The 8,356-nt window shown below is 42.0% G+C and overlaps 1 long non-coding RNA gene across 1 annotated transcript in view; it reads right to left on the bottom strand.

The window, feature by feature from the left end:
• Positions 1-569: 569 nt before the first annotated feature.
• LOC124798659 overlaps positions 570-8,356 on the bottom strand; it is a 29,764-nt gene continuing 21,977 nt past the window's right edge. The window contains exon 3 of the long non-coding RNA XR_007016967.1: positions 570-1,559. This is a non-coding gene — a long non-coding RNA (uncharacterized LOC124798659). The remainder of the gene's footprint in view (positions 1,560-8,356) is intronic.

Below are 8,356 nucleotides of genomic sequence, written 5' to 3'. Positions count from 1 at the left end.
CACGGCGCATTCAGTCTAGCGCGCGCTTTGGTGCTCTCATCATGGAGGAACGTACGTTTGACACTGTGATCTTCACTGAAGAAGTGAAAAGTCGTCATGGGATATGGGAAGTGCGGACTACAAGAACAGAGTATTAAAAAGTTCAGCGTGGCAGCAACTGGTTGATTTGTTTGCTGAAGAGGGTTGTTCAGAGGAACAGAAGAAAATTCTTGGTAAGAGGCAACTTTAATATTAAGGTTAAACTACACAGTAGATTAGTACAGTTACACATAAGTAACTGTTTTACCTTGTGACTCTAAATTTAGTCGTAAGTTAAAGCAGTTACTATTTAATAGCATTACTTATAATAGAGCATAATGGGAATAATTATGTGTAAAACTGAATTAACATACAAATAAACATTTGTATATGTAACTACTGACGAAGCCTATCTGGATGTAATATCTGTCAAAGGTAACTAAAGCAATTTATTTATGTTATCTTAATTTTATTTACAGAAAGTTGTTAACATGATGTCTATTACAAATAGTGTATAATATGTAATTAATATCTATAGAGAAATGCATGACAGAAAAATATTTAATTGCTCATAATTACACTGTATTGTTTTAATGGGCAATGTAATGTTATATTATTAACATATACTTGTCTCATAAGTGTTCGCAATTGCACTCTTGTTTACACCATTTTATCTTGCCAAGGTAGTTTGCCTTCGCTGATGAAGTAACGAGCCAATCTGTCCCTTACTTCTTTTGCATACATGTTGGGCCGTGGAGAAGTTACTCCAGACAAGTCAACGAATGGCGCCTTATAAAATGTATCTTCATACCTGTATCCATCTCGTTGTCGTACATAGTTATGCAACACACAACATGCCAAAACTATACTTTCTGCAAGTTCTAAACTGACATTTAGAGGCCTATGAAATATTCTCCATTTGTTTGCCATAATACCGAAGGTACATTCAATATACCTGCGAGATCTTGACAATCGGTAGTTTAAAACTCTTTTAATATGAGACAATTTTTCGAAGTATGGACACATGATGTGTTTCGACAGACCGCACGCATCATCTGATACAAAAACATGAGGCAATGGTGTAATGTACACATTTGAAATTGGTTTTTACTGTGGAATATTCAATGTACCTTCTATGAGTTTTTTGTAAAATATTGATTCCTGGAAAACTGATGAATCATTACTTTTGCCATAGGAACCAACATCCACAAACAAAAAACGGTAGTTAGCATCACAAACAGCTAGTAGTACAATTGAATGAAAATGTTTGTAGTTGTAAAAAAAGGGACCCTGAATCATTGGGTTGCACAATACGAACATGTTTACAGTCCAGTGCTCCAAGGCAATTAGGAAAGTTGGCATACTTTAGAAAGTCTTTACTAACTTGTTCCCACTTGTCTTCTGTCATGGGCGGTATACAAATTGCTTTCAATTTGTTCCATATTACTGCACAAACTTGGCGGATTATGTTCCCTATGGTTGACTTTCCTACTCTGTAATTGTAATGAAGTTCAGCAAAAGAAAATCCTGTTGCCAGATACCTGGAAAAAAAAACACGTTAATTTTTACTGTGTTAATTGACTACAAAGTTTACAAACTGTTTTTTACGAACAATTTTGCAAAAGAGATGGAAGAGTCTGCGTGACAATTTTGCCAGAGAATTAAAAAGAAGGAAGACCAAGATATCAGGATCTGGAGCAAGCAGCTCTACCCCTTATATATATATTTCTCACGGCTCCAATGTTTAGAAAATACAGTAAGTAATAAGGAGACTACCAGTAATCTTGATGACCAGGGCCAAGACACAGTCATCTTGGAGGAGGAGGAGAAGCAGCTACTGACGATTTGAACAGGCCTGAACAAAGTACCGAAAACCCAGTAAGTAAGAAAAAAATTAAGTTAAATCCAGTTGATAAACATTTTTCGGACATTTTAAACAAAAGTATTTTGCTAAGAGAACAAAGAGAAATGGAAAAAAATAACGAAGATGAGGACAAACACTTTTGTCTCTCTCTGTACAAGGAACTGAAGAAAGTGCCTGAACACGGTAAAATTAGAACGAAAATTCAGTTACTTGAAACAATACAAAGAGCCCTAGACTTCTACAACGCAACTGCGATTAATGAGACACGTGGACCTGTGCACTACCAAAGATTCTCCAGTATGCAACATGGCCAAGTATACCCCGGTGCTTTTCCAGCCCAAGCTTCTCAGTCTCCGCAAGTACCGGCCACCTCACAACCAGGGTCTGAACATCAACAATTGCCGAATACACAATATGGCCAGGTACACTCGGGAGCTTTTCCACCACATGCAACTCAGACCCCACGACGACCACAAGAGGCCGCCTCACCAGCAGATAGTTGCACTTCTCTACAAAGTTCTGAAATATTGGATTTGTACTAAAACTGAAGGATTTTCTTTACTTTAAGAAAGAATAAAAATTTTAAATTGATGTCTTGTCAATTTGTTATTTTATATACAATAATTTATAACGTACATGTAATATCACTTTATAAATAAACTTACCTCAATGTGATTACGAGTTTCTCTTCTGGTGAAATACTATCCCTATCGTAGTTCCCACTAGGTGCCAGGTCATCATGAACTATGTTCAATAACTCGTCAAAGGACGCAATCGACATTCTTAAGTAATTGAAAAACTTTTGCCCATGTTTCTTAGATTTGGGTACAGAGTTACAAAAGATCCGTGAGTTAATTTGTCACGTAAAATCGGATGTACCCAGTACTGTCTTTGCCTTCGTGTCCGTTCTTTGAGCCTGCGGTGCATAATCCAAAGACATGCTGCCTCTTCAACTTCCATGGCTAAACTGGAGTTCAACGCGGCGTCAATGCCGTACGTGTGTACACGCCACTTTCTATGACGCGCGATGCAACGCTATCATGTGTACATAGCCAAAGTTACCGTTCTGCTGAGCGCGCCTTTGACGCGAACAGACGTATTTTAGGGTTCGCTCAGATCATCCAGAAATCCTCGGAAATGAAAGCGGAAGCTTTTAATACCGAATTATTCATAGATGTAATAGAGAAACGTCCTGCGATATGAAACATGACAAGTAGCATTTATTCATATAAGAACTTAAGGAGAAGGACTTGGGAAGAACTCTTTCTCATATTCTGTGAGGGAGATGACCATGGAGAGAAGATGAAAGTACATATGCTTATATTTTCAATAAGTCTGTCTTACAAATTAAATACTGCGATCTAGCCAATCAACTTTTCCTTCTTTGATTAAATAATTTGGTAAATGTACTCGAACATTGTCCGCCTGTTGCACAGCACGCCCGGTATAACGTGGGACTAGATTTTCCAGTTTTGGAGTATGAAGAGTATCTTCATAATTGTAGCCATCCCTCATAGTGACATAATTATCTAGTGTACACATCGATTTTACGATCTTTTCTGCAAAACCGGTATTAACATCAAATGGCCTATGTGAAATACGCCATTTATTGCACTTTATACCTGAAGTACATTCGACACACCGGAGTGCTAATGTCAAACGGTTATTAAATTTTTTTTCAGCGTAAGTTAGTGACCTTCCCCCATACGGCCGCATTAAATTCTCCATCATGCCAAAAGCTTCATCAGCCACTATCACGTAACACTATTTGTCTATTTTGTATTGACAATGCCTTTGGCTCAGGTAGATCTAGTGAACTTTCTGTCAGCTTCTTGTACAATGAAGAATTCTTGAATATCCCTAAGTCACTGTTCTTACCGTAGACACCTATGTCAGCCCATACAAAACAATAGTTTGCATCCGCTAGCGCCAACAAAACTAGCGAAAAATAATTTTAATTTTTGTTGTTATAATACATGGAATCCACATGTTCAGGCTGGATTAACCGTATATCTTTCCATCCAAGGCTCCCAAACAATTGGGAAACTGAGTTCTTTTCAAATATCGTGGATCTTTCATATCACTTTTCTTTCATTGGTTCAATCACAACAACGGGTCTCAATTTTCTGCAAATAGCTTCACATACATGTGGTATTATAGCCGCCGCAGTATATTTGCCAATTCTATAATCGTAGCTTAATGTCCCAAGTGAACATCCTGTGGCCAAATATCTGAAAAAACATCTATCTAAGAGGCTGGTCTACTGTTACTATATTCTGGTGTGGTTTTTTTTTTGCAGCGTCATCCCTGCAAAATAAATGGACGAGTTTGCGAGATAATTATATGACAGAGGTAAAGAAAATGAAGACTGTTAAATCTGGATAAGGAGCTTCGAAAAATTCGTAATATATTCATTATAATAGACTACGATTTCTACAAGCATTTACAGCCAACGAAGATACACAATGTACTTTCGACGCAGATAATGCATCAGCTTCGTCTGAAGTTGCTGACGTAGAAGTAAGTTCTGCCTTTAAAACGAGTCCTAAATCTACTCCACGAAGAAAACAAAATATAAGTTCTGCTGACGAAAGATTTGCAAGTTAGAGCAAAGTTTAGCACAGAAAAATGTTTCGGAACAAAAAGATGATGACGGTGAAGACAAGCTGTTTTGTTTGTCACTCAAAGAGATTAAAAAAATCCCGGAATATAGACGACTTCGTACTAAAATTAGTATTTATAATTTAATCTTGCAAAACCAAATTTCCTTCAAGGATGCGGGGCTGCTAGGATGCGGGGGGTGTTGCTCACTTTGTGTGCGACCCCTCTGCACTGGGCAGTTGCTGCTCATCTCCCTATCTGCGCAGAGCACAGACCAGCATGTGCTCTGCATACCGGCGACCTAGTTTGTCGGCGTGGGATCTCGGCGCGAGTCGGCAAGGGCACTTCGCCGCGCCCGTGCTCCGCCAAACCCAGGAGGTGGTGACATCGTCTGGGCCAGGTTGGCTAGGTCCAGACCGCTGAACGACTGGGTGACCGGCCCACCACCTACCCGAGTAGGAGTGGGTCCTTGGCCTTCAGCTGGAAGCTCGGGCTAGTAGGCGGCGAAGGGCGAGAGGTGCATCCGCCTCTCCGGAGTGGGGGTGCACTTGGGGGACCAGTAAATTGGCGACAGCACGCTCGGGGGTGCCCTTGGCCTAGCGGCGAGGCTGGTGGGCGAACTGCATCGGTCTCTCCCCCCCCCCCCCTCCCGCCGAATGCCAGAGGAGCCGGTCCGAGGCAAGAGACGGGCTCCCACCTTTTCTCACTCGTCTATACACCATGGCTGACCAAAGGCGAGTGATGCAAGTGTGCCATCGAGGTGTTCGACACTTGCTGTTCCTACCCCAGAAGAGGGGCTGGGACAGAATGTAGACAATGTGACTAAATGGAATACTAGAGTAAATCAGTTATTAGATTCTAGTATTAAAAATGGAAAGGTAAGTAATACAGGGATTTTGGCAATTAAAAAAGAACTCGCCGCCTGGGCCATCGCTAGCGCAAAGCTCGAAGGGCGATTGGAAGAGTTAGAAAAAGAAAATAAGCGACTGTGAAAACAACCTAAGAAAAAGATGTGCCGGAGTGGTTGCGCAAGGGGCCACCAAGAGACAAACTACAAAAGAAATAATAGCTAAAGTGTCTAAAAGACCGGACACAGCAGTCTTCCTGAGATCCCTGCCCAGTCAAGATATTAAAAAGGTGCAGGAGATCTTCACCACAGCTGTGAACCCTGCAGTAGACAAAAATCAACAAGGTCAAGGCGACCAAAAATGTTATAGAGGATATCGCCACTGAAGAGGGTAGAAGCAAATTTCTCAGTCACTCAAAACTAAACAAAGTAATTAAATATGAACTGCCCAAAAAGTGGAACCCTCTTGTAATTCCATATGACGTACCTACTGCAATAAACGAAAACCACATATATGAATCAAACTATCACCAAAATTTTGAGGATATCAGTTTAGAAACAGACAAAAATGAATTCAAATTTCGCTTCTAAACTCGACCCCGGGAACACGATGTCATGCATCACATTGCCGAGATCTCAAGGAATATGTGGCGCAGGCTCACCACTATGGGTAGAGTTTACATGGGTTTCAATACGATTAAGGTTAGGGATTATTTAGTAGTTCTCCAGTACCACAACTGTGGCTACTTGGATCATGTTCGTAAACATTGTGAGCGAAAGCCGGCTTGCTACAGGTGTGGGGCCGAGGATCACACAAGAAAAACCTGCGGCAGAACTGGGATATGTATCCCATGCACGCGGAAAGATAAGCTGGAACACCACGGGAAGAAACTGCCCTACCTACAAGATGCTAGAACAGAGGCTAATTGCAAGAACAGATTATGTCTGAGGCCAATCCTGCATACAGGTAGCCTAAAAGAAAGTCCCCGAGCAAAAGGTTGAGGGATGCACTAAGGGCCAGCAGATTCAGGGAATTTACACAAAGATTCACCAAGACACAAACTGAAAGAGTGAAAATGAAAGATGCATGTGTGCAAATCGATCCCTGCGGTCAGACAGTTGCTCCCTCTCCCCCAAACCGGAGACTAAGGTCGCTTGAAGTTCTAGAACGACCAAAAGGGCATCCAGTGGTAGGAAGTCTCTCGATATAAAAAAAAAATGGCACAATCAATAATGAGGAAGTGCAGGTTAGCATTGTTAGCAGTACGAGCTCATCAATAAATCCATCTATCCAGAGAGGTTTGGGCATAGACCCCAAAAGGGCATACCCAACCGTAGAACACGCAATACAACCAGCGCTCCTGGAGGAGTCGGCTGTCCTCACTACAGCCCATGTTGGACATGAGTACGGCACGAACGTCACCTTCTCGGTAATGAAGGCTGTGGACAGAATACAGCTAAAGAATATGAATGTCCCCACCAATTTCGGAGCCCTGCGAGATTTAGCGAAAAAAGTTTTAGAAAGACGAAACGAAAAATTTGATTTAGATGACTTGCGTAATCAATCTGTCATCACAAATGGTAGATTAGCGCACGACTGGAGCAAAAACTCGCCAGAATTTCACATTAGAACGTATTTTGCACGTGAGCCATTTAAACATAGGACAGATTAACTCACATAATAGTAAGCTAGTCATGCAGGAACTCCGAAGAGGGGTGGAGGAGAGGAAACTGGATGTGCTCTGTTTGCAGGAGCCATACTCCCAAACTGGCTGAATCCCCTTCGCAGCAGCCAACTTGCAAGTAATCCACAGTCTAGATTACCAATAGAACGCTGAGAGCTACGGTCCTTGCGCAGTTCAGATGACCACTGCAACGTTGCAGAATTACAGCCGCCCGTTGCAGTACTGTACATTATAAACATGACTGGTTGGTTGGTTTAAAGGCAGGAGAAGGGACCAAACGACGAGGTCATGGGTCCTTTGTTCCTAATAAAACAATGCCACAAGTGTGAAAATAAAAGGGACAAAACATGTAACACAAAACAGAAAGAAAGGAAAAGCCACAAGAACGAAGGGAAGGTAACAAACACTAAAAGGAACAAAAGAGGAAAAGAAAACAGCAGAGGGACGCTAGAAACAGAAGAGAGTAAAACATGAAAGCAGATTACAGTGGCTGGCCAACCACGAGAATAAAAAGGGAAAGCCAGCCACCTTGCAACGCATTAAAACCTCCACCCTAAAAGGACTAGGGTGGAGGACACAGAGGGACACGGGACATACACTAAAACCTACATAGAAGTATAAAACCCACTCTCGCGGATAAAACATAAAAGTAAAGCTGCTGTGGAGGCATTGTCGCCCAATACCTAAGGCAGGGTGAGTTAAAAAGTCTGCCGCAGAGTGGCTAAAAGTGGGCAGTCCAGCAAGAGGTGGACGACTGTCATTTGGGAGCCACAGCGACACTGAGGTGAGTCCTCGCGATGGAGTAGGTAACAATGCTGAGCCTGCAGAGGACAACTGATTCCCTGCAAGAGGCCTGACTTCCACACATTCATTGTCTCCTTAATGACACACAATTTGTTGTGCGTGTTCATATACCATTCCGTCTTCCAAAGCCGGAAACACTGCAGTGTAAAGCCGTCGGCACACGGACCGTGCTGTCGAACGTTAACGTTGAGTGTGCCAAGTTCAACGTGCTGCTGAACGCTCAGGAACGATGCGACTTGTGTATACGGTACGTGGGCCCCAATGTGGTATACGCGATTGCAACGCACTCCAGCGGCAGTTGCTGGATGTTTCTAGTTCGGAACCACACTGTTTACTCAACAGGCGCGCGTAAAATTCCCCCGTTAGCTCTATTAAAACGCCCATTTCCTCCATTATCCACGAAAAGGAAAGTACCATGTCCAATCTATAAGGACGCAGGCCTATTAAAAGTTCCATTACAAACACTGCGTTACAAATTTGGAATAATTCTCCGCATAAGATAAACATTATTTCATCATTCCCACATTTTAGTAAAAC

This window comes from Schistocerca piceifrons, chromosome 5 (assembly GCF_021461385.2).
Source record: "Schistocerca piceifrons isolate TAMUIC-IGC-003096 chromosome 5, iqSchPice1.1, whole genome shotgun sequence".
Lineage (NCBI taxonomy): Eukaryota > Metazoa > Arthropoda > Insecta > Orthoptera > Acrididae > Schistocerca > Schistocerca piceifrons.
This window is presented reverse-complemented; position numbering and strand designations above follow the sequence as displayed.